General features: G+C 43.1%; 1 long non-coding RNA gene across 1 annotated transcript; it reads left to right on the plus strand.

Annotated features, from left to right (window-relative positions):
• Positions 1–12,878: 12,878 nt before the first annotated feature.
• On the plus strand, positions 12,879–19,558 carry LOC138756069 (uncharacterized). The gene is made up of 2 exons (XR_011352717.1): positions 12,879–13,104; positions 16,326–19,558. It is a non-coding gene; the product is annotated as an uncharacterized lncRNA (long non-coding RNA).
• The last annotated feature ends 8,041 nt before the right edge of the window (positions 19,559–27,599 follow it).

A 27,599-nucleotide genomic window follows, 5' to 3' on the forward strand; every position in this document is an offset into this window, starting at 1 on the left:
GGAGCTGTCTGAGGGCAAAGACCATGTCAGTAGTTCCTCTGTTTGCGCGAAAGCCGCACTGTGATTCTGGGAGAATATTCTCGGCGACACTAGGTATTATTCTATTTAGTAGAATCCTAGCGAAGATTTTGCCTGCAATGGAGAGCAACGTGATTCCCCTGTAGTTTGAGCAGTCTGATTTCTCACCTTTGTTTTTGTACAGGGTGATCATGGTGGCATCACGAAGATCCTGAGGCAGTTTACCTTGGTCCCAACAAAGCTTGAAAAACTCATGCAGTTTGGCATGCAGAGTTTTGCCGCCAGCCTTCCAGACCTCTGGGGGGATTCCATCCATACCTGCTGCTTTGCCACTTTTCAGTTGTTCGATTGCCTTATATGTCTCATCCAGGGTGGGAACCTCATCCAGCTCTAGCCTTAGGGGCTGTTGAGGGAGCTGGAGCAGGGCGGAATCTTGGACTGAGCGGTTGGCACTGAAAAGAGATTGGAAGTGTTCTGACCATCGGTTGAGGATGGAGATCTTGTCGCTGAGGAGGACTTTGCCGTCTGAGCTGCGCAGCGGGCTTTGGACTTGGGGTGAGGGGCCGTACACAGCCTTTAGAGCCTCGTAGAAACCCCTGAAGTCGCCAATGTCCGCGCTGAGCTGGGTTCGTTTGGCGAGGCTAGTCCACCACTCATTTTGGATCTCCCGGAGTTTGCGCTGAAGATGGCTGCATGCGCGACGGAAGGCTTGTTTCTTCTCTGGACAGGACGGCTTTGTAAGGTGAGCCTGGTGGGCAGCTCGCTTCTTTGCCAGCAGCTCCTGGATTTCCTGGCTGTTTTCGTCAAACCAGTCCTTGTTTTTCCTGGAGGAGAAGCCCAGTACCTCTTCAGTGGATTGCAGTATGGTAGTCTTCAACTGATCCCAGAGGGTTTCAGGGGACGGGTCCGTGAGGCGGGTTGCATCGTCGAGCTTTGCTTTGAGGTTTGCCTGGAAGTTTCCTCTCGCTTCGTCTGACTGCAGGTTTCCAACATTGAACCTCTTTCTGGGGGCTTTATTGTTCCTGGGCTTTGGCTTGAAGTGAAGGTTGAGCTTGCAGCGAACCAGCCGGTGGTCAGTGTTGCATTCCGCGCTAGGCATGACCCTGGTGTGGAGCACATCTCGTTTGTCACTTTCTCGCACCAGGATGTAGTCCAGGAGGTGCCAGTGTTTGGATCGGGGATGCATCCAGGTGGTCTTAAGGCTGTCCCTCTGCTGAAAAAGGGTGTTTGTAATGACAAGCCGCTGTTCTGCGCAGAGCTCCAACAGGAGGCGCCCATTGTCGTTGCACTTGCCGACGCCATGCTTGCCCAGGATTCCTGGCCAGGTTTCTGAGTCTTTGCCGACACGAGCGTTGAAGTCGCCCAGGATGACAACCTTGTCGGCTGTAGGGGTGCGTTGGATGAGGTTGCGCAGGTCGGTGTAGAACTTGTCCTTTTCTGCTGGTTCCGCCTGGAGGGTTGGAGCATAGACAGTGATGAGGGTGATGTGACGCTTGTTTTGAAGGGGGAGTCGCATGGACATGATTCGGTCCGAGAGGCCTGTCGGAAGGTTTTCGAGTTTGGAGGCAATGAAGCTCTTGACCATGAAGCCTACACCAGATAGGCGTCGTTCATCCAAAGGCTTGCCAGACCAGTAGAGTGTGTAGCCCGCGCCGCGTTCTTGGAGGCTGCCTACATCTGCCAGGTGGACTTCACTGAGAGCAGCTATGTCGATGTCAAGTCTGAGGAGTTCATGTGCAATGAGGGCAGACCGACGTTCAGGTCGGTGGCTGTCAATATATTCAGCATTATGACTGTAGGGTTAGTGGTCTGTGTTGAGTGTCAGATGTGGCCATACCCTCAGTAACCAATTTATCATTCTAGATACTATGGTGGGGGGGGGGGGTGGAAATGACCTGACAGAGACAATCATAGTGACCGGCTCTTTGGCACTGAGAATAATTCTGTAGTGGAGAGGGCAGAAAGGCATGCAATAGTGATAGGAGATTTCATTGTATGAAGAACAGACAAGAGATTCCGTTAGCCTGATAAAGACACCCAGGAGGTGTGTTGCCTCCCTCGTGCTAGAGAATGGAATGTTTCCAATCAGGTCCAGAACATTCTAAAAGGAGAGGGCGAACAGGCAGAAGTATTGGTAGCTGTTATTAACAATGACATACATAAGATAGTGAGGAGGTCCTGAAGAGGGAATATGGAGAATTATGATGTGCTAATGAGGGCAAAAATAGCGAGATCAGATCCCTAGGGTCAGGGATGTCTCTGAACGATCTCACAGAATTCTGCAAGGGGAAAGTGAGCAGCCAGAAGTCGTGGTCCATGTGGGGACCAATGACTTAGTTAGAAGTGGGGATGAAGTCCTGAAACAGGAATACATAGAATTAGGCAGGAAGTTTGGCAGGGGGGTGGGGAGCAGAGTTTGCGAGCAGTGTCTAGGGTGCATGGCCACCTAGTTAAGAATGATAAAGATAACAAAGGAAGGATGGAGGTTAAGGTAAAAAGTAGAAAAGGGAATATATGTGAGGGTCATTCTCTGAAATGCATGTACTTTAATGCAAGAAGTATAGTGAACAAGGTAGATGAGCTTAGAGCATGGATTGACACTTGGAATCATGATGTTGTGGCAATTAGTGAGACCTGGTTACAGGTGGGACAGGACTGGCAACTAAATATTCCAGAATACAAATGTTTTAGATGTGATAGAACAGGGGGTAAAAAAGGGGGAGGAGTTGCTCTGCTTGTCAAGGAGGACATTACTGCCGTGAGGTGGCAGAATGGTTTGGAGGGATCATCCAGTGAGGCTGTTTGGGTGGAATTGAGGGGTGGAGGAGGCATGAGGGCACCAATAGGAGTGTATTATAGACCACCAAATGGGCCAAAAAAATTGGAAGAACAAATTTGTAAGGAGATAACATATATGTGTAATAAACATAAGGTAGTGATCATGGGAGATTTTAACTTCCCTCACATTGATTGGGATACCCATATGGTAAGAGGGCTGGATGGGCTAGAGTTTGTCAAATGTGTACAAGATAGTTTTCTTAATCAATACGTAGAGGAACCGACTCGGGATGGTGTAATACTGGATCTCCTGTTAGGGAACGAGATAGGTCAGGTGTCTGAGGTTAATGTTGGAGAACAAATTGGGTCTAGTGATCACAACTCTGTTAGTTTTAGGGTAGTTTTAGGGAAGAGCAAAGAAGGGCCTAAAGTTGAGGTTCTGGATTGGAGAAAAGCAAATTTCGAAGGAATAAGAATGAATTTTGGGAGTATTGAGCGGGACATGATTTTTTTCAGGAAAGGATGTAAATGAAAAATGGAGAATATTCAAAGAAATTTTGAGAGTACAGAGTAGATATGTCTGTCCTGGGTAAACTTGTACCTCTCATTTTTTTCATTTTAGATTGGTCACAGTGTTTGAGCTACCGAAAGAAAATAGACACACACACCGAGAGCAGTTCAGTTTATACAAATGTTTATTACAAATTCAAAAGCAGATTTCAAACTACAATATGCTAGCCCTTCCCAACTATACTTATCAATGCCTGGACTGGTCTCAACTGCCGAAACGAGGCAACGACTGCACACTTGTAGTAAGTTGTCGGGGCGCCGGTAGCAGCTTCTCCACCTCACTCGACCGGGACGTTAGCTGGACTCTAGAAGTTCTTCTTCTTGCTGAGAGATTTTGCCACCTCTCAGAGACTCTCAAACTTCAGCAGTGGGACCATGGCTTATATTACCCAAAAGTTGTTTACTTCATAGCTTATCTCTTTGAACAAATGATTTAATTATCTTCAAGGTCTCCTGACAGTCTGCGACCAACAAAAGAAAACTGCATCTCTGGGCCTCATGGTGGAATTTAGGTGTGTCATATGTATTCCTGGGCCTCATAGTGTAAATTAGATTATGTCTTCTGATTCAACTGCATCCTGGGCCCCACGGTGGAATTGAGGTGTATCTACTAATTCATATCCATCCCTGGCCCCCATAGTGTAAATTAAATAATGTCTGCTGATTCTAAAAAACAACCAGGTTCTCAGCCTTGCAGAAGCAAAGGCTGCAAAGGTAAAAAACACGGTTTAAATCTTCCATTACATTGTTCCAGTGAGGATCAAAGGAAAGGCTGGAAGTCATAGGGAGCCTTGGTTTTCGAGGAATATTAGAAATTTGGTTAGGAGAAAGAGGGAGGTGTACAAGAGGTATAAACAGCAGGGTGATGAGAAATTGAAAGAGGACTACAAGGAGTGTAGAAAAAATCTTAAGAAAGAAATTAGAAAGGCCAAAAAGAGGCACAAAGAGGCTTTGGCAGACAGAGTAAGAATAAATCCAAAGGGTTTCTATAGGTACATTAAAAGTAAAAGATTAGTGAGGGATAGAATTAGACCCCTTGTAGACAGGGAGGGTAGGCTGAGTGAGAAGTCAGAGGAGATGGGGGAAATTATAAATGATTTTGTTTCCTCGGTATTCACTAGGGAAAAAAATATTGTACCAGTTGAAGTAAAGAAAAATAGTGGGGAGGTCATGAATCAAATAAGGATAATCGTGGAGGTAGTGATGGCAGTGTTAAAAAAGATAAAGGTGGACAAATCTCCAAGGACACTCAGGGAGGCTAGTGTACAGAGAGTGGGGCCATTAACAGAGATATTTAGGATGTCACTGGTCACGTAGGTAATGCCAGAGGATTGGAGGGTGGATCATGTTGTCCCGCTGTTTAAGAAAGGGTCCAAATGTAAGCCTGGAAATTATAGACCTGTGAGTCTGATGTCTGTGGTGGGTAAGTTGATGGAAAGTGTTCTGAGGGATGGCATTTACAAATATTTGGAAGAACAGGGATTGATAGGAAGTAGTCAGCATGGTTTTGTCAGGGGTAGATCATGCTTACCAAACCTTATAGAGATTTTCGAGGGGATTACAAAAAAGATTGATGAAGGGAAGGCTGTGGATATTGTCTATTTAGACTTTAGTAAAGCTTTTGACAAAGTTCCCCACAGGAGGTTAGGAAAAAAGGTGGAGGAATTAGGTATAAATGAGGAGGCAGTGAAATGGATTCAGCAATGGTTGGATGGGAGCTGTCAGAGAGTACTGGTAGAAAATTGTTTGTCAAATTGGAGGCCGGTGACTAGTGGAGTTCCTCAGGGATCGGTCCTGGGTCCACTATTGTTTTGTTATATATATTAACGATCTGGAAGTAGGGGTGGAGAATTGGATAAGTAAGTTTGCAGATGATACAAAGATTGGTGGTATTGTGGACAGTGAGGAAGATTACCGTAGCTTAAAAAGAGATATAGGAAAGCTAGAGGAGTGGGCTGAGAAATGGCTGATGGAATTTAATACGGATAAGTGTGAAGTGTTGCATTTTGGAAAGGCAAATCTAAATAGGTCATATACATTGAATGGTAGACAATTGAGGAGTATAGATCAACAATGGATTTAGGAGTTATGGTAAATGGCAGCAAGACAAAATAATAGCTGGAGAGATAACAGGGATTCTTAAATGCATATAGCCTTAGAAAAATAATGGATGATCTTGCTGTACAGCTACAGATTAGAGGGTCCTATGTGGTGGCCATTACAGAGTCATGGCTAAAGGATGAATGTTATTGGGAGCTGAATGTGTATCGCAAGGATAGGCAGGGAGGTAGAGGGGCAGTGTGGCTCTGTTGGTATGCAAAAATATTAAATCAATGGAAAGAGGGGACATAGGGGTCAGAAGAGGTAGATTACTTATGGGTTGAGTTAAGGAATGGCAAAGGTAAAAGGAGACCAATGGCAGCTATATACAGACTCCCAAACTACAGCTGGGATGTGCATTACAAAATACAACTGGAAATAGATAAAGCATGTCAGAAGGACAGTGGTACGATAATTATGGGGGATTTTGATATAAAAGTAAATTGGGCAAGTCAGGTCAGTACAGGATCTCAGGAAAAAGTTTGTGGAATGCCTAGGGGTGACTTTTTGGAGCAGCTTGTTGATGTGTTCACCAGGGGATCCGCTGTTCTGGATTGGGAGGTATGCAGTGAATGAGAGGTGACTAGAGAGCTTCAGGTCAAGGAATCCTTTGGAAGCCGTGATCACAATATGACTGAGTTCACTTTAAAATTTGAAAAGGAGAAACTAAGGACGAAAGTGTCAGAAATTCAGTGGAGTAAAGGAAGTTAGGTTGGCACAAGAGAGGAACTGGCCAAAGTCGATTAGAAAAGGACATTAATGGGGAAGACAGCAAATCAGTAATGACTGGAGTTTCTACAAGAAATAAGGAATGTGCAGGACAGGTACATACCAAAAAAAAAAAAAAAATTTGTAAATGGAAAAATGAGACAATTGTGGCTGGTGATGGAAGTTAAAGCCAAAGTAAAAGCAAAGGAGAGGGCAAACAAGGAAGCAAAAATTAGTGGGAAGACAGAGGACTGGGAAACCTTTAAAAACTTAGAGAAGACAACTAAGTAAGTGATCAGGAAGGAAAAGATGAATTATGAAAGGAGGTTATCAAATAAAATCAAAAAAGATACTAAAAGCTTTTTTGAATATATGAAGAGTAAAAGAGTGACCAAAGTATACATAGAACCAATAGAAATTGATGCTGGAGAAATTGTAATGAGAAACCAAGGAGACGGCAGAGGAACTGAATGAATATTTTGTATCAATCTTCAATGTGGAATGCATTAGTGGCATATCAGACCCTTGTGGGTCTCTCAGAAGAGAAGTAATTGCAGTCAAGATCACGAGAGAGAAAATTTTTAGGAAGCTAAATGGTCTAAGTATCGATATGGCACCAGGACCAGATGGAATGCACTCTCAAGGTCTGAAGGAGGAAGCTGTCAAGATTGTGGAGACATTGTTAATGATCTTCTGTAAATCAATGGATCCTGGCATGGTTCTGGTGGACTGGACAATTGCGAATATCACTTCACTGTTTAAGAAGGGAGTGAGGCAGCAGAAAGCAAATTATAGACCTACTAGCCTGTTGTAGGTGGTTGGGAAGCTGTTGGAGTGCATTGTCAAGGATGAGGTTATGGAATACCTGGAGTGATATCCCCAAGTCAGCATGGTTTCCTTAAAGGAAAATCATGCTTGACAAACCAATTACAATTTTTTGAAGTGATCACTAGTAGGATAGATAGAGGAGATGCAGTGGATGCTATGCATTTGGACTTTCAAAAGACCTTCGACAAGGTTCCACACATCAAGTCAAGTCAAGTTCATCATCATCTGATTGTACATGTACTACCCAATGAAACAGAGTTCTCCAGTCCTTGGTGCAAAACATATAGACACACAAGCAGACATAACTCACATGCAGCCAAACAGTACACCTGCAGGAGAAGTCTTTTAACTATACAAATAAATAAATAATGTTTCGTACATATGAGAGTCTCGGATGGTTAGTGTGAGCAGTTCTTTTGGTCATTCAGCATTTTCACTGACTGTGAGAAGAAGCTCTTCCTCAGCCTGGTAGTGCTGGCTCTGATACTCCTGTATCTCTTCCCCAATGGGAACAGCTGAAAGATACTGAGTACAGGATGGAAGAGGCCATCAATTATTTTGCATGCCATCTTCAAACAATAATCCCGATAGATCACCTCAATAGGGGGGGAGGGAGACTCATGTGATCCTCTCTTCCACTCTTATGGTCCTCTGGATTGGCCTCCAATCCATTTCACTGCAGTAACCATTCCATAGCACATTCTTGACAGAGCTCCTATAGAAGGTTGACAACTCATCTTTCCATTTTAACAGAATTGTTCTCCTTGCTAATGAAGTGGAGAATGCTATAACTTGTCTTTGATTAGAAGATAAAATAATATTTATATCTTTAGAAAAAGCAAATAGTGCAATTGCCAGGCATTGATCTAAATTGATCCTAAATTGAGTTGAAAAAGTTCTAAAAATGTCAATCCAATATTTTTGCAAATTAGAGCAAGTCCATGTAACAGAGGCATTGAAAATTTTACATTTGTCAAAAAGTAAACTAATATCAGAATAAATTCGAGAAAGTTTAACTTTGGAGAAATTTACATGATGTACCATTTTGAATTGAATTATTCTATGCCCAGCGCACAATGATGAATCGTAAATCAGGCCCAAAATTGAAATCCATTCTTCTTCTGAGAAAGAGATATTCAGATCAATCTCCCAATCAGTTTTAGTTCCACATAAAGAAATTGCTTTCATATTCAATAGTTTATAATATAAAGCAGATATCATGCCTTTATGAGAAAATTGTAATTTGAAGAGTACATCGATAAAATTTGGGTCAGGAAGGGTAAGAAATATTAAAAGCAAACAAAATGTCGAATTTGAAAGTATATGAAATAATGTCTATTTGACAGGTTAAATATCATCCCCAATTGTTGAAGTGATATAAAATGTTGCTGTATAAAAAGATCTTTAAAACTATTCATTCCTAAAAATTTTCATTCTTGAAAACCAGCATCTAAAATAGCTGGTTGAAATAAATTAGATATTAGAGGACTTGTAGCTATAAATCCTTTAAATCCAAATTTTTTTCTTCAATCTTTGTGTCATTGTTAAGTTCTTTGTCACTTTTTTAATAGAGATAGGTAAAGATGACCCCAGTACTGCCTATAGGGTGGTATTTCTGAGGGTTTTTAACTCCATCTCAATCGAATTAGAATATCCATCCGTCTTTTCAGTGTGCAACAAAAGTAACATATTTCATATTTAAAGCCTAGTTGTAAAAAATTTCTAGTGTTCTGAAGATACCTTTTATTCAATCTAGGTTTCTTGCTTTGCATATATATAACATAATAATTGATTTGAAATTGTCAAAAAAGGATTTAGGAATAAATATCGGCAGTGATTGAAAGAGGTATAAAAATTTTGATAGAATATTCATTTTAATCAAATTAATCCGACCAATCATAGTCAATAGGGGGAGGGTGACCTTCCTTAAGAATTGATTTGGTTTGGTTGGCTAAAAGTGTAGTTTTCTTTAAAAAGATTTTTTTTTAATTCTTAGTTATAATAATGCCTATGTATTTAAATTGTTCATTCACTACTTTGAATGGATATCTAGAATAAATTCCAGTGCACCCTTTAGTGGTAATATTTGTCTTATGAAGATTGATCATATAATCAGTGAATCTGCTAAATCAAGAAAGTAGTGAAAGTATATTCAGTATGGATAACTCGGGGATGGTACAAATTGAGGCCATTGGAGATGTATATAAATGTTTTATCTAATGTATAAAAGCTGGGCCAAAATTAAATTTTACTAGGGTGGAAATAAATATTCCCATTCTACTCTGTTGAGTGCTTTTTTCAGCATCTAAGGATAAAATACATTAATTGTTATGAGTAGAAGGTATTTACATGATATTCAGTAATCTCGATATTATAATAAGAAAGCCTATTTTGAATAAAAACCTGTTTGGTTCAAGTTTATTAGACCTGGTAAGATTCTCCAATTGGTATGCTAAAACTTTAGATAAAATCTTAACATGAAGGAGATCGGTCTGTAAGATGCTCAAATCTCTGAGTCTTTGCCCTTTTTTAAGATCACCAAAATAGCTGCTTCATTAAAAGGAGGTAATTTTCCTTCCTGGAAAGAGTTATTTAATACCAAGTTTAAATGTGGGACTAGTTATTTTGAAAATGTTTGGTAAAACTCTATTGGATAAAGATTCGGCCCAGAGCTTTACTTGATTGTAATGAAAATCTGTTTTATGCAATTCTTCTTGTGAAATTGGAGCTTATAGACATTCTTTATTTTCCTGAGAAATTATTAGTATATTTAAATTGTTTAAAAATTCATTCATTAAATTGTGTTCATTATTAAATTCAGAGGAATTAAATTAGCATAGAAATCTTTTACAATATTATTTATTTTGGATTGATCGGTAGTAGTAGTACCATCAGGAAGACCTATCTTATTAATTTTCTTATTAGCCAACACTGCTTTCAATTGTTCAGTCAACAGTTTACCGGACATCTCTCATGAATATAAAATTGGTCTTTAGTTCTTAAAATCTGTTGTTCTATCGGGTGTGTCGAAAGAAAGTCAAATTTAGATTTTAGTTCAATTCTTCTTCTGAATAGCTCCAAGACTCTATTTTGGGCAACTCTGATTCTGAGAAGATTTACTAGAATATTTCCAGGAATGAAAGGGTTAGCATATGAGGAATGATTCTCATCTCTTGGACTGTACTCCATGAGGGGTCTTCTTGGAGGCATTCCAAATGCTAAAGGTCTGCATAGTGTTGATGTGGCAAGGATGGCCATGGTAGCAGACTCCCCTTGATGCTGCTCGATCCACTGAGATCCTCCAGTAGACTATTAATTTTTTTGCTGCAGATTCCACTATCTGCAGTTTCTCGTGTGTATCTGAGAGTTGGACTGTACCTTAAATTACCAGCAAAATCCTAACTAGAGGATTAATTACTTTTTTCTGGCTGTCTGCTCATCAGTGTCTCTTTATTCTTTACCAAAATTTCGTACCTTTGAGTCTTTGCAAAAGATTACTTTACAAAGTAAGAGCTCAGAGTACAGGAGATAGTAGATCAGCGTGGGTAGAAGCCTGGTTAAGCAGCAGGAAGCAAATAGCAGTGGTAAACAGCCTACATAGGCAAGGCTCCTCAGGTCTTCCTCCACTCCATTGATGACTACATTGGTGCTGCCTCATGTACCCATGATGGGCTCGTCAAATTTATCCACTTTGCTGCCAACTTCCACCATGACCTCAAATTTACTTAGTCCATCTCTGACAACACTTTCCCCCTTCTCTACTTCTCTGTCCCTATTTCAGGAGACAAACTCTTGACAGGCATTTTCTACAAACCCACCAACTCCCACTGTTACCTTGACTGTATCTCTTAACACCCTGTACCCTGTACCTTTCTCTCAATCCCTCCATCTCTCTTGCATCTATTCCCAGGATGAGGTCTTCCATGCTAGATCATTCAAGATGTGCTACTTCTTCAAAGCATATGGGTTTCCCACTACTACCATCAATTCAGCCCTTAACCACATCTCCTCCATTTCCTACACATCTGCCTGGTCCCCTCCACCCCCAGATGCAACAAGGGCTGGATTCCCCTTGTCCTCACATACCTCACCAGCCCCCTCATCTAACATCTAACACTGCAATTTCTGCCACCTACAACGTGATCCCATCACCAGACCTCCTCATCCCTTCTCATCCCATCTGCACCTTCCACAGGGAACATTCCCATCTCATCTACTCCTCCCTTCCCACCAATTGCTCCCATAGTACTGCTCCCTTAGTAATCACAGCAAGAAATGCTATATTTACGCCCACTGCTCCTCCCTCAACACCATTCGGGGCCCCTGAATCTGCAGGTGTCATCTACTGCATCCGATACACCCATTGTGCCCTCCTCTACATCGGAGACCTGGACACGAACTGAGAGATTGTTTCATTGAGCACCTTCACCCTGTCTGCTGTAATAGCAGGGATCTTCCGGTCACCACCCATTCTAATTCCCATTCTATCCATGCTCTCATGTACTGCCAAAATGAGACCATTCAGAAATTGGAAGAACAGCACCTCATATTCCATCTGGGTACCCTCCAACCAGAATTCTCCAGTTTCCATTAGCTCCTCCACCCCCAGTCTTTCTCTTTCTCTATCCCCATGTCTCCTTTCCTCCAACTACCCACAACCTGTCTCTCTTTCACGATCCCACTATCTCCTTTCCTCCAGCTCTGTATTCACAGAGCAAACCACCCCTCCCCAATAGTTCTCAGCTTTTTTATCCTGTCCACCTATGGCCTCTTGACTGATGGCCTGTGCTCCTTCCCCTGCCCCTTCTTCCCTCTTCCCCCACCTTTTTATTGAGGTACCTGTCTGCTTTTGGTGAAAAGCTCAGGCCTGAAGTGATACAGTATCTTTGCCTCCTATGTTCTAGGTCAGTGATGATTTGCCATCTACTGATAACAATGAACAACAAAAATTTTGCTTCCTGAACACTTTTGGGTTTATTTTATGGATTTTCGGCTGATGGTTAAGGAAATCTCTTTAAAATATCCTTATCAAGTTCTGTTTTTTAGATATAATCTATCGTGGTGATGTCCTGTCATATTTTAAGTCCACATCGAGCATTCAAAGCCATGGAATGCAGCATGTGATTGAATATTCATTTTCTCCACTCGCACTTGGACGTCTTCCCTGCTGATCCTGGTGCAGTCATTGACGAACATGGTGAAAGGTTTCACCAGGACATTGGGGCCATGGAAAAGATGCATCAGGGCAAATACTGCCACCGCAGAGCCCACCTCACTGACAAAAGACAAAGGAGGAAAAACCCAACACCCAACCCCAACCAACCAATTTTCCCCTGCAACCGCTGCAACCGTGTCTGCCTGTCCCGCATCGGACTTGTCAGCCACAAATGAGCCTGCGGCTGACGTGGACATTTACCCCCTCCATAAATCTTCGTCCGCGAAGCCAAGCCAAAGATTGTGGGACACTGACACGAGAGGCATCAGATACTGAGTACAAACAAAAATCAGCATTTTTAGGTAAGTTGAACTAATGCAACGCTAAATTTTTAAAAAGTTAATTTAATGTTTATGTGATATAGCAAATCTGAAATGATCTTTGTGTTCAGCTTGAAGTCGTCTATCATAATCCCTTCTTTTTTTTTTCCAAGAAGCAAACCTTTTGAAAAAAATTTGTTGTCCAGTGTAATGTGGAAATTTGCCCAGGAATGTTCTATTCACAGTAAATGAAAATCAAAAAAAAGATTAGATGCTGAAATCAGCCCAAAACTCATTACCCACACATCTCACCATGGCAACCCTGCCCCCACCCTGCCAGAGATCTTTTCTTTGCCACATCCATTCTTCCACCTCAGAGTCTCTGACCTTAAGCGTGCACTCTGTTTTCTCTTCTCACAGACACTGCCTGTCCCGTTGAATGCTTCCAATTTTTGCACTTATTTTTGTTTCAGATTTCTGCTATATGCAGCTTTTCATTCACAGACCCTCTGAGGATCACAACACCAGGCAAGTGAACCAATGATATTACCAGTCGAATTCAGGAGGGAGTCTGAAAATGAACCGACAGAGATGGAGCAGATTCTGAAATGGACGAACTGGTTAAAGGTGATGCCTTGCACTGTTTAGCTGGACTTTTCTTTACACCATGCTCTCTGTCTTTAATGTTATATCTGCACTAGTGTAACACCACGTCCTGTACTTTGGTATTATTATTACACAATCTGCTATACTTAAATGTGAGTTGACATGCCTGGATTATGTGCAAAACAAAGTTTTTCACTGCACAAATGGCAACAAATATTTCAATTCAAATATCAGCTAAAAGTGTGATCTTTGTCAGTCAAAGCACATTCTTGTTTTCTTCACCTCACATAACATATTAAAAAAAACATGTTTATGTAGTCAGAAGTACAGGGAAGGGGGCCCATAAACTTAGAGCAGTATGCAAGGGGTCCATAGCTGAAAAAAGTTTGAAAATGGCTGATCTATGTTCATCTCGCTACACCAAGTGGTCAGGGAGAATCAAGAATGCTAAAGATGAATGACATCCTCTAAAAACCAGGTTCATTTAACTCTCCTGTTTCCCACCTCTCTGTGTGGGCACATCTGATACAAATTTACAAATAGTGCACTGCATTCCTCTTTTTGAAAAGAAAGAATGATTCACTTATTTATATTATGCACAACTCATGCTGACTCTCTTTGATCTTATCAAAAGCCCTTATGTTCATGGTGTTGTATCCACCTGACTTGAGGAATGTCAGTGGAAAGTCAATTCTCTGGAATGTGGTTTCATTGCTTCCTCTGCCTCCACTGGGTCAACTTTGGGAATGCATTTATAATCAAACAACTCTTCAAAATTATCTTGAATATTTCTGGCAAGAATTAGGTGATTCACATATACACTTCTGATTTATCATTGAGAACCCTTTCCATCCAGCACACCGGATCTGTGACATACTACCATCAGGAAGGACTTCCATGCTGGGAAATAGCTTCTCCTTGCACACTGTGATTAATAATATTCTGTAAATCATCCCAAATATTTTGTATGATATGTTTAAGTACATATTTGATTATTATGTGCTGTGCATTGTGTGAGTATGTACAGTATATACTTATTCGTGGAATAGTCCAATTTTGGGACCAATGTTTCAGTTCAAATTTGGGGGATCGACTTTTACACGGATACTACTCTTGGCTGCAGTAAGTGCTACCATTGTTCAAGGTGTCAGGAGATCACATGGCCGGGACCGGGTGGTGTCCATGTTCAGGGCTTCGGGAGCTCAGATGGACAGGCGGTTGAGGCAAGGATCCGTGGTCGGGCATTGGGAGCTCTGGTGGGCAGGCATTTGAGGCAAGTGCTTGCAGTCATGGTGTCGGGAGCTTGGATAGACCAGTGGTCGGGGACAAAAATAGGGAGTTCGACTTTTTCATGGGGTTGACTGTTACACGAGTAGATATTGTATGTGCATGGTGGTCTGGGAAAATGCTGGTTGTATATGTACTGTCAGGTACTTGAACTTTCTATGAGGCATCTAATTATTCGGAATACTCCAACATGATCACGCCATCATCCCATTTCTGAATGTCAGATATGTCTGTGGTATAAAAGGTATTTGCATTGACTCTTTGCTATCTGTTCAATCTTAGCTACCTATTTTCTACTCCCACCTTCACATCAAGTTGGATGAAGGTCAACATGTTCTATCATCAATGCATCAGCAACTCTGCATGTATATAATCCGACTGGAGTCTTGTGTCATTTCCGAGTTGATTAAGAAAATCATTAGAAAGGCCAAAAAAAGGCATGAAGAGGCTTTGGCGGACAGAGTAAGAATAAATGCAAAGGGTTTCTATAAGTACATTAAAAGTAAAAGATTAGTGAGGGATAAAATTGGACCCCTTGTAGATAGTGAGGGTAGGCTGAGTGAGAAGTCAGAGGAGATGGGGGAAATTTTGAATGATTTCTTTGCCTCGGTATTCACTAGGGAAAAAAATATTGAACCAGTTGAAGTAAAGAAAAGTAGTGGGGAGGTCATGAATCAAATAAGGATAACCGAGGTGTTAGTGATGGCTGTGTTGAAAAAGATAAAGGTGGATAAATCTCCCGGACCGGACAAAATATTCCCAAGGATGCTCAAGGAGGCTTGTGGACAGATAGTGGGGCCATTAACAGAGATATTTAGGATGTCACTGGTCATGGGGGTGGTGCCAAAGGATTGGAGGGTGGCGCATGTGGTTCCGCTGTTTAAGAAAGGGTCCAAATGTAAACCTGGGAATTATAGGCCCGTGAGTCTGACGTCTGTGGTGGGCAAGTTGATGGAAAGTGTTCTGAGGGATGGTATTTACAAATATTTGGAGGTACAGGGATTGATAGGGAGTAATCAGCATGGTTTTGTCAGGGGTAGATCATGCTTGACAAACCTGATTGAGTTTTTCGAGGGGGTTACAAAAAAGGTTGATGAAGGGAAAGCTGTGGATGTTGTCTATTTAGACTTTAGTAAAGCTTTTGACAAAGTTCCCCATAGGAGGTTAGGCCTTCATAAATCGGAGTATTGAATTCAAGAGTAGGGAGATTATGATGAAATTGTACAAGGCATTGGTGAGGCCAAATTTGGAGTACTGTGTACAGTTTTGGTCACCAAATTATAGGAAAGATATAAACAAAATAGAGAGAGTACAGAGAAGGTTCACGAGAATGTTGACAGGATTTCAAGGTTTGAGTTACAGGGAAAGGTTATGCAGACTAGGGCTTTTTTCTCTGGAGCGTAGAAGATTGAGGGGGGACTTGATAGAGGTGTTAAAGATTTTAAAAGGGACAGACAGAGTAAATGTGGATAGGCTTTTTCAATTAAGAGTGGGGGAGATTCAAACTAGAGGGCATGGTTTAAGATTGAAGGGGGAAAATTATAAGGGGAACATGAGGGGAAATTTCTTTGCGCAAAGGGTGGTAGGGATGTGGAATGAGCTTCCGGCAGACGTGGTCGAGGCGGGATCATTGGTTACATTTAAGGAAAGACTGGATAGTTACATGGAGAGGAGAGGACTGGAGGGGCATGGACAGGGTGCTGGTCAGTGGGACTAGGAGGGTGGGGATTTGTTACGGCATGGACTAGTGGGGCCGAACTAGCCTGTTCTGTGCTGTAAGTGGTTATATGGTTATATGGTTATATTAATCCATGTCTCTTCTCAGACTTCAACACCCCCTTGCAACTCTTGCGTTTTTATTGCTTCTTTTACAATTCTCACTGATCCATCATCTGTAATCTTTGACACTGCATGTAATGGTAATGTAACTGTGGTTAAAATCATTTATTTTTCAGTGCTTGGATTTCAACAGATGAAACAGAGGACCATTGTGTGAGCATAACTTCCCAAGAAGCTTATGGCATAAGAAAATAGCTCTCAATTCTTCAGATGTAAAACTGCATTCTTTATGCTTGGTCTTCGTTTCTTAAAGGAGAAGTGCCCGATAGCTGGAACAAGAGCAGACAGATGCTTCTCAACAGAAAATGATCTTGAAAATATTGAAGGTGAAGCATGGGAGAAAATTTGAAATTTTTAATGATATAGTATGGTAGAATCCGATTCTGACCATTGAAACCTGTGCTGCCCTACTGACAACCAAGTATTCTCCAAATTCTGTATGTTTTTAGAGGATGGGAGGAAATGGGAGCACCCGGGAAAAACCCACACAGGAGAACATACAAACTCCTTACAGAGAGCGTTGGATTTAAACCCAACTCGCTGGCATGGTAATCTTTGGCTTGGCTTCGCGGACGAAGATTTAAGGAGGGGGTAAATGTCCACGTCAGCTGCAGGCTCGTTTGTGGCTGACAAGTCCGATGCGGGACAGGCAGACACGGTTGCAGCGGTTGCAGGGGAAAATTGGTTGGTTGGGGTTGGGTGTTGGGTTTTTCCTCCTTTGTCTTTTGTCAGTGAGGTGGGCTCTGCAGTCTTCTTCAAAGGAGGTTGCTGCCCGCCGAACTGTGAGGCGCCAAGATGCACGGTTTGAGGCAATATCAGCCCACTGGCGGTGGTCAATGTGGCCGGCACCAAGAGATTTCTTCAGGCAGTCCTTGTACCTCTTCTTTGGTGCACCTCTGTCACGGTGGCCAGTGGAGAGCTCGCCATATAACACGATCTTGGGAAGGCGATGATCCTCCATTCTGGAGACGTGACCCACCCAGCACAGCTGGATCTTCAGCAGCGTGGACTCGATGCTGTCGGCCTCTGCCATCTCGAGTGTTGTGCTAACTACAACACTAACCGTAGCTATTACAGCAACATGAACACCATGATGTTCCAAATGTACACTTGAGACGATGATGGAGGTGAAAGGAAATCGAGATGCCTGCATGCATCTCATGCAGACCGGAAATAAAATAGTTGGCTACTGAGAATTGGAGGAGGCGTTAAAATGGTTGGCCATTTTCCCATTCACTTCTCATTCCCAAAGTGACATGTCTGTCCCTGGGTCTGTCACTGCCATATTCTGGGTTCTCACAAATTAGAAGAATAGCACTTTAATGTTCCGTCTTGGCAATCTCCAATCAGACAGCATCAACATTCATTTCTCCAATTTCCAGTAATCCCCTCCCTTACCACTCCCCCCTTAGTTTCTGTGATCTCTGGCACAATTTAAATTTAGACATGTAGCATGGTAACAGGCTCTTTCGGCCCACCAACCCGTGCCACACAATTACACCCAAATGACCTTTGAAAGAGGTGCACAAAATTATGAGGGGTACGGAGAGAATAAATGCAAATAGGCTTTTTTCCACTGAGGTTTGATGAGAGAAGAACAGGAGGGCATGGGTTGCGAGTGAAAGGTGAAATGGTTAAGGGGAACATTGGAAGAACTTCTTCAATCAGTGGGTGGTGAGGGTGCGAAACGAGCTGCCAGTGGAGATGGTGGATGCTGGTACAATTTTGACATTTAGGAGAAATTGGTACATGGATGGAAGGAGAATGAGGGGCTATGCTCTGGGTGCAAGTCGATGGGACTGGGTGGAATAAATAGTTCGGCATGGACTAGATGAGCCGAAGGACCTATTCCTGTGCTACAGTGTTCTGTGATTCTACATGACACACATTACACTTCCACAAAGAGCAACTTGATGAATATCCACACCATCTATTTAATTATTGAGACCAGTGGAGTGATTAATGATATCTTCGACACAGGGGCACTCTCTCTTCTAATCTCTGAAATAGTCTCATGAAAATGTCTGTTAAACAAAATGATGTAGGCAAAATTAAGCCTCTATACAAGGTTTTATGTTATCCATTCCATTGTCTCAAGGTGCAGGAATGTGGGCCAATGCACTGCTGTCCATTTTGTTTCTCCTTCCGAATCTGAATGTCTCAAGAACTAGCTGACTCAAACTACTTGTAATTACAGCCATTTTATCAAATTGGTGAGTGACACACTTAGTGGAATCTGGAAGCAAAATAAAACTGCTGGAGAAACTCGGGTGGTTTTGTCGCAGTCGCGTACTTACCCTCATCGAGAGCAGTACCAGCCACCGCTGATGACGTAAGCAATGCGACATGTGGGGGTAATAACGCTCATGCGTAGTTGTGTTAAGCGTCAGTATGCGGGTGATGAATCTCAGATGCAGGAGGAGGAGAGTGAGAATGTCAGGACCACCCATGTGGCGGTTAGCCAATGAGAAAGTCAGAGGACTTTAGTTGGGCAGTGTTTGGGGAGTTGAAGAATGCAATGTTGTGTCTAGTGAATAATAAGGAAAGTCGACTTCATGCTGTGCTAAAAGAAAGGAGTGAGTATATTCTTTATTTAATTGTAAGCTGTGGTGAACCAGTGCCATTATAGCTTCGTGACGAGTCCCTGCCTCAGGATTAATACCTTTAGCAGTAAACTCTAAATAAGCTAAAAACATCTGGTTAATTATGTGACATTGGTGACCACGAATGATTGATGGAACTAACTATAGTATTTTCAGTTTGTTTGTGATAATTTCATGTGTTCTGGGTATACCATGTGACCACCATTAGAAAACTCTCCTGTGATTTCCAATGTTGCATCAAAGTGTTCTGAGTCTCTAGCCACTCATTTTAACACTTCTAATCCACAGAAGGTAGTATTTGAACAAGTCTCATTTTCATTTTTTTCTTTTAAAATGTCAGTACTTCAATTTTTCTTGATGTGACTTTTTGAAGTTAATGGAATTGGAACAAAACCAAAAAACTTTAGACATTGGAAGTCCATAATATAAACTGAAAATTCAGAAGTGAGAAATGGAGCTAAGCTTTTAGGATATGACCTTTCATTGGAACAGGGATGGAAATGGCGGCACAGTTACCATAGCGGTTAATGCAACACTATTATAATGCCAGTGACCCGGATGCAAATCCAGTGCTGTGTATAAGGGGTTCGTACGTTCTTCTCGTAACTTGCATGGGTTTTCCCTGGGTGTTCTGGTTTCCTCCCACCCTCCAACTGTTTGGGGTTGTAGGTTAATTAGAAGTAATTGAGCTTCAATGGCCGGAATCAACTTTTACCATGTTATAAATAAAAAGAAATCTGATGAAAGCTCATTGATCTGAAACTGTAGCTCTGATCTCTCTGCAAGGGTTCTGGGATAAGGACATATATGTGATTGCCCCAAACAGTGATATCCTTTAACAATTACAGCACAGAAACAGGCCAGTTTGGCCCTTCGGGTCCATACCGAACACCTTCTCGCACCTAGTCCCATTGACCTGCACCCAGCTGATAACCTTCCATACCTCCCTCGTCCATATACCTATCCAACTATTCCTTAAATAACCTGGAAGAACTCCACACAGACAGCACTGGAGGTCAGGAACACCAGTTGTTGGAACAATGCGCAGCTCCACGAACTATGCCATTGATTCAAGAAGGCATCTCCTCATCACCTTCATAAGGGCAATTAATGCTGGTCCATCTCTTAGTTGAATATAATCACTCACAGGTTCTGATAACCAAAAAGTCTGCAATAGAAACCTTCTCCTGATCCTCCCTTTACATTTCTCAAGGAATGCACCTTCGTCTCCTTAACTTCCAGAATACATTCCGCGGATTTTTCAGAGCAGAAGCCTGCTTACTTAGAAGCTTCCACTGTGTCAGACCAGTATCGATCATCTTTGACCATAAGAAGGAGAATATAAAGTTGCCATGGAGTGAAACACAAAAGTCTGCAGGCACTGTGATTGTAGACAAGGAACAGTGATGCTGGTCTCGCTGCATCCATAGGAGGTAAATTATCAATGTTTCAGGCCTGAGCCTTTCCTTAATGTATGAGTAAAAAATGGCAGACGTCTGTATTAAAGGCACAGGAAAGAGGGGAAGAATAGGAGGAGGAGGAGGAGAACAGGCAAACAGATATGATAAGCGGACTGGAGAGAGGAAAGGTGAAAATTAATTTGGCTCTGTGAAAAGGGGCAGTAGTAAAAGGAAAGGGAGAGACTGGGATAGAGCAAGAGGAAAGAAGACATGGGTAAAGATGGGGGGGTGGGGGGGGGAGTCTAATGGAAACCAAAGTAGTCAATGTTAATGTTATCTGGTTGGAGGGTGCCCAGACAGAATATGAGGTGTTACACCTTTAATTTATGGGTTATCTCATTCTGGCAGAACATGGACTAAGGGCAGACATGTCAGCAAGGGAATGGAATGGAATGGGGAATTGAAATGGGTGGCCACTGGAACATCCTAGCTATTGTAGTAGGCACAGCTGAGGTGCTTAATGAAGCCATCTCCCAATCTGCGCCCAGTCCATTCGATGTAGAGGAGGCCACAACCGGAGCACTGGGTGCAGTAAATGACCCCGGCAGGTTCACAGGTGAAGTATTGCTTCGCTTGGAAGGACTGTTTGAGGCCCTGAATGGTGATGAGGGAGGAGGTATGAATGTGGTTACAGGGGTAGGTGGCAAGGGGAACCAATTGGTGGGAAGGGAGGGACAAGGGAGTCACAGAGGGAGTGGTCCCTGTGGAAGGTGGAGAGAGGAGGAGATGGGAATATATGTCGAGTGGTGGGATCACGTAGTAGATGGTGGAAAGGGCAGAGGATGACATAGTGGCAGTCACACGGTGCACAGAGAATGGCAGCTGTGATCTATCCTGCCATTCTCCCAATACAGTGCATCTAACTGAAGACATAGGAGGCTGTAGATGCTGGATTTTGGAGCATCATACAACGTGCTGGAGGAACTCAGTGGGTCAAACAACTTCAGTGGGAGGAAAAGACTGTGTGTGCAGAGTGGATCTAGTAATGTGACACATTACACGAGCTGTCTCATCTCAGCACTCAGGAATTTAAATTGAAGCCATTACTCCAAAACATACTTGGAAGCTATGAGATTGTCATAAAAACCTGTCTCATTCACTGATTTCCCTCAGGGTAAGAAATATTCTGCCTATCTCAATCTTTGCGAGATATGTAACTCCAGATGCACCAATGAGATTGACTCTTAATTTACTTATCAGTCCAGGAACAAATGCAGTTGGACTAAAACATTTCAGTACAGACAACCTTGTCCATATTTTACAAAGTTAAACCACAGAACTGCTGCAGCAACTCAGTAGGTCCCGCAGAGTTCATATAGGCCTGAAGGTGTCTGATCTCGGAAGCTAAGCAGGCTCAGGCCTGGTCAGTCCTTGGAGGGGAGACCGCCTAGGAATACCAGGTGGTGTAGGTTTCTGTGAGGGGCGAAAGTGGTGACTCTTTGTCTGCTTTAAAGTTAATGAATTTCATGTGTGTTACATTCTAAATGGACCCTTTGTAGTGGTGCACAGTGCAGTATCACGAACCATCGCCAGCGCAGCTCTTCAGCAAACACGTGGAGCCGCAGGCCGGACCGCTAGGTACTCCCCTGGTTAATGGACCCCACGCACATGGTGCTGCATGCTGAGTGATGGTACGTTTGTTCGCTGTGCCTCCTTCTAGAGGGCGCGGGGCCCCCACTGTGTTTAATTTAAACCTGCCATCCCCGCTGACCGGCTGCAAGCACATAGATATAAAAGAAGCATGTAACCCGGTGTTTGTGTGTTCATTTAGTAGCTCTACCGAAGTAGTCATTACATCTTTACCTTTCTTTCTTTCTTTGGCTTGGCTTCGCGGACGAAGATTTATGGAGGGGGTAAAAGTCCACGTCAGCTGCAGGCTCGTTTGTGGCTGACAAGTCCGATGCGGGACAGGCAGACATGGTTGCAGCGGCTGCAGGGGAAAATTGGTTGGTTGGGGTTGGGTGTTGGGTTTTTCCTCCTTTGCCTTTTGCCAGTGAGGTGGGCTCTGCGGTCTTCTTCAAAGGAGGTTGCTGCCCGCCGAACTGTGAGGCGCCAAGATGCACGGTTTGAGGCGATATCAGCCCACTGGCGGTGGTCAATGTGGCAGGCACCAAGAGATTTCTTTAGGCAGTCCTTGTACCTTTTCTTTGGTGCACCTCTGTCACGGTGGCCAGTGGAGAGCTCGCCATATAACACGATCTTGGGAAGGCGATGGTCCTCCATTCTGGAGACGTGACCCACCCAGCGCAGCTGGATCTTCAGCAGCGTGGACTCGATGCTGTCGACCTCTGCCATCTCGAGTACTTCGACGTTAGGGATGAAAGCGCTCCAATGGATGTTGAGGATGGAGTGGAGACAACGCTGGTGGAAGCGTTCTAGGAGCCGTAGGTGATGCCGGTAGAGGACCCATGATTCGGAGCCGAACAGGAGTGTGGGTATGACAACGGCTCTGTATACGCTTATCTTTGTGAGGTTTTTCAGTTGGTTGTTTTTCCAGACTCTTTTGTGTAGTCTTCCAAAGGCACTATTTGCCTTGGCGAGTCTATTGTCTACCTCATTGTCGATCCTTGCATCTGATGAAATGGTGCAGCCGAGATAGGTAAACTGGTTGACCGTTTTGAGTTTTGTGTGCCCAATGGAGATGTGGGGGGGCTGGTAGTCATGGTGGGGAGCTGGCTGATGGAGGACCTCAGTTTTCTTCAGGCTGACTTCCAGGCCAAACACTTTGGCAGTTTCCGCAAAGCAGGACGTCAAGCGCTGAAGAGCTGGCTCTGAATGGGCAACTAAAGCGGCATCGTCTGCAAAGAGTAGTTCACGGACAAGTTTCTCTTGTGTCTTGGTGTGAGCTTGCAGGCGCCTCAGATTGAAGAGACTGCCATCCGTGCGGTACCGGATGTAAACAGCGTCTTCATTGTTGGGGTCTTTCATGGCTTGGTTCAGCATCATGCTGAAGAAGGTTGAAAAGAGGGTTGGTGCGAGAACACAGCCTTGCTTCACGCCATTGTTAATGGAGAAGGGTTCAGAGAGCTCATTGCTGTATCTGACACGAAAACCAACAAAATCTTTACCTTTACCTTTATATAAAGATACATAACCAATGCTACAGGCCTGAGCTTTTCTCCAAAGTATGAACTCCACATTTTCTGAACACATTTTTAGAAAGCGTTCTTCTGCACCACTATATGGACAAGTGTAAAAGGAGATAGTATCAATTCACGTGCAACGGTGACACCTTCTAGAACATAGAACATTACAGCAAAGTTCAGGCCCTTCAGCCCACCGATATGGCAACCTATGTAAACCTATATGTAAACAATCATCTAATTTTTACCTACCTCATATCCATAACTTATTTATCTTGCATCCATGTGTCTATCTTTTAAAATGTCCCTATTGTACCAGCCTCCACCACCACCTCTGGCACTACCCACCCACCACTTTCTAACCAAAAAAACTTTCCTCTGACATCACCCCCAAACTATCCTCCCCTCACCTTAAATGGATGTCCTTTGTGTGGTGAACTGCTGTATTCCTGATTATCTAATGTTACTCCTCATGAAAGAATTTTCTCCTTCCCCAGCAAGTCTGATTCAGGGACTACCCTACCCTCCCCTCTTGGCTGAGGTCTCCAGGGCCGGTCCTGCTACAAAAACACATGAGGGATCATAAAACTGACCCCCTGTTCGAAAGGGTTCAGCTCCTCTTCGCAAACCCCCTATACGCATACCTGGCCTACCCAGATAAGCACGAGGAAACATTCTCCATCCGTGACCTCGCACACATGGGGATCCCCGAGGAGCATACCCACCAAGAAGCACCCCCCCCACTCCTTCCACGGATACGCAATACATACTGTTGCTCCCTCCCCCTACCCCAGTCACTCTGGCCAAGCCATCGAGCCACACAGGTCGACACTGCACTAGAGGTCTGGGATGAGACAGCGTCCCCAGCCCCAATCCAACAAGCAATGTTCTGCCGGTCAGTATGGAAGACCAAGCCACCAGACCGGCTTAACCTGTAAGACTTTGTGTGTCTCATCACCCCGCTGGACAATTCAAAAAAACAAGAGGTGATGTGGTGTTTTCCTGACTACCTGGCTCCACCCCATCCTGTGACTGGAACTGTGGCCCCTCCTTCTTTGACCTTGTATAAAGCCTCTAACACCTTGACCCTTTCCCAGAAAGCCCGGGTTACGGAACAAGATGAGGTCCTTTGTCCATTGTGAATAAAAGCCTGTGACTCCGACTCTTAAGTTATTTGCTGCTCCTCACTCTAGTGTTGGTGAAAATTATGCATTGATGCATAATTGACACTCAGGGGGATCCGTACACATTTCTGTCTGGAAGTCAGTCACTGTACTTGTCCTGTTTCAAGGAAAGTTCATTACTTGGGTTGTTAAGGGGGGTAGGTGTTAGTTGGATTGTGCAAGGGTGATGAGTTGAAATTCCTGCGGGGAATTTGGTCGAACATGGAGATCGCAATAAATTTAGGAACATTAATGGAAGACTCACTGGACCTCTAGCTCAACTGGAGCAGCAGAGTAGGGCCAGAGAAATGGAACCCCTCAAAGAGAAAGGGTAAGGTCTACCTCAAAAGCCGCAGACCGATTCCCACTGCCCAAGGTGTTAGGCTTCTGAAGAGCAATGATGAAATGAGGCGTCATTGACCACTGTTTGTCGAGATGGTCTTGGACTCTGGGTCATTGCAGGTGGCAGTAATGCCGGATTTCTTAACAGTTTACATGCACTGCTGAATAATGGGCTCATGACCCATCCTTACTTAAGGACAGGAGGTTCTATTTCTTTCTTCTTGAGTAGAGAACTCTGTTGAAATCTTCATTGACCACTTGCATGATCACTTCCTGAAATCCCAGGTAGTCGGAAAGATTCTGGGACTTACCACCTGAATTCAAAGTCTTTAGGAAGATTCAACACGGCAGAAATATCTCATCAATGTTGCAACAAGTACCATACCTTCTGTTACATATGTGGCGAGTGTACACTTACAGCTCAAAGACACAGCAAGACTACACTTACTAAGAAGGCCTATGAGCTCTACTTCAGTTGTAAAATTGATGATCCAGATAAACCTTGGGCTCCTCACATTTGTTGTGCAACATGTGCAGTCAAGCTGAGATCTTGGCTCAGAGGTACAGTATGTGATTAAACATGTGAAATTCAATAAAAGTTAATTTAATGTTCCTCCAACTTCCTGCATGATACAGCAAATCTGAAATTATCTTTGTGTTCAGCTTGAAGTTGTCTATCATGATCCCAAATTTTTTCAGGAAGCAAACCTTGTGAAAAGAATTGAGGTCCAGCATTTTTGTGGATGCTCATTCATTGTCCACACATTACCAAAGTCAAAGATCTCCCACTGTAAAATCTCAGGTGGATTAGGAAGGGTATTTGTTTACCACCATCACTGGCAATGAATAGTTTCCTTCAGGGAAAATTTTACTTGACAAGTTCTGAACAGGGCAGACAAAAGAGGGTCAGTGGATGATGTTTATTTGGATGTTTAGAACAGCTTTGAATAGGTGCTGCACATGAGGCTGCCAAATAAAATAGGAGCTCATAATATTACAGAAAATGTAACAGCATGGATAAAAGATTACCTGGTCGGCAGAAGTAAAGAATGGGAATAAAGTGTTCCTTTCTGACTGAATGCTGGTGACTAGTGGTGTTCTGCAGGGGTCAGTGTTGCGTCTGACCCTTTTCATAGCAGACTCAATGGGCAGCATGGCCTCATTCTGATCCTTCCTCTTCTGGTCTTGTGATCTTAATATTGCACAACTCACAGCAATGTCCAATGCCAAAGATGAAATAATTGTTACAAAAGAGATAATGATGAGAAAACTAATAGGACTGAAAGCGGACAAATCCCCTGGTCCTGATGGGATGCATCCCAGGGTACTGAAGGAAATGGCGGGAGTTATAGTCAATGCGTTGATAGTCATTTACCAAAATTCTCTAGATTCTGGCAGGTCCCAGCAGATTGGAATACAGCAAATGTCACGCCACTTTTTAAAAAGGGATGTAGGCAGAAGGTGGGTAACTATTGGCCAGTTAGATTAACGACTATAGTCGGGAAAATGCTTGAAACTGTCATTAAGGATGAAATAGCAAGACATTCAGAACAAAGGGGTTCCATCAGGCAGACACAGCATGGATTCAGAAAGGGCAGGTCTTGTTTGATAAACTTGCTGGAGTTCTTTGAGGATATAATGGGTGCAGTTGATAGAGGCGAACAGGTTGATGTATATTTGGATTTCCAGAAGGGATTTGATAAGGTGATGCACAAGACACTTATCAATAAGATAAAGATGAATGGAGTCGGAGGAAGTATATTGGCATGGATTGAGAATTGGTTAACTGACAGAAGGCAGAGAGTCGGGATAAATGGGTGTTTTTTCTGATGGGCAGACAGTGGTGAGTGGGGTGTCGCAGGGGTTGTTGCTGGGCCCACAGCTGTTCACCATTTACATCGATGATTTGGAAGAGGAGGCAGGGTGTAGTGTAGCCAAGTTTGCGGATGATACTAAATTGAGTGAAAAAGCAAATTGTACAGAGGATGTGGAGAGGCTGCAGAGGATTTAGTTAAGTTAGGTGAGTGGGCAAAGGTCTGGCAAATGGAGTACAATATTGGTAAATGCGAGGTCATCCACTTTGGTAGGAAAAATAGAAGAGCAAATTATGAGTTAAATGTTGAAAAACTGCAGCATACTGCAGTGCAGGACTTGGGAGTGCTTCTTCATGAATTGCAAAAAGTCGGGTTGCAGATTCAACAGGTTATTAAGGAAGCAAATGGAACATTGACCTTCATCTCTCTAGGAATTGAATTCAAGAGCAGGGAGGTCATGCTGCAAATCTACAAGGTACTGCTGAGGCCACACCTGGAGTACTGTATGCAGTTCTGGTCTCCATACTTGAGGAAGGATATACTGGCCAGAAGAGGTTCACCAGGTTGATCCTGGAGATGAGGGGGTTGATCTATGAGAGGAGACTAAGTCACCTGGGATTATACTGTCTTGAATTCAGAAGAATGAGAGGAGATCTTATAGAAACATATATAAAATTATGAAAGGGATAGATAAGATAGAGGCAGGAAAATTGTTTTCACTGGTTGGTATGAAACAAACTAGGGGACACAGCCTCAAGATTCAGGGAAGTAGATTTAAGACAGAGATGAGGAAAAACTGTTTTTCCCAGAGAGTAGTGAATCTGTGGAATTCTCTGCCCAGGGAAGTGGTTGAGGCTGCTTCATTAGACATATTTAAGGTTGAGTTATATAGATATTTACATAAAAAAGGAATTAAAGGATATGA

This window comes from Narcine bancroftii, chromosome 3 (genome assembly GCF_036971445.1).
Source record: "Narcine bancroftii isolate sNarBan1 chromosome 3, sNarBan1.hap1, whole genome shotgun sequence".
NCBI classification, from domain to species: domain Eukaryota; kingdom Metazoa; phylum Chordata; class Chondrichthyes; order Torpediniformes; family Narcinidae; genus Narcine; species Narcine bancroftii.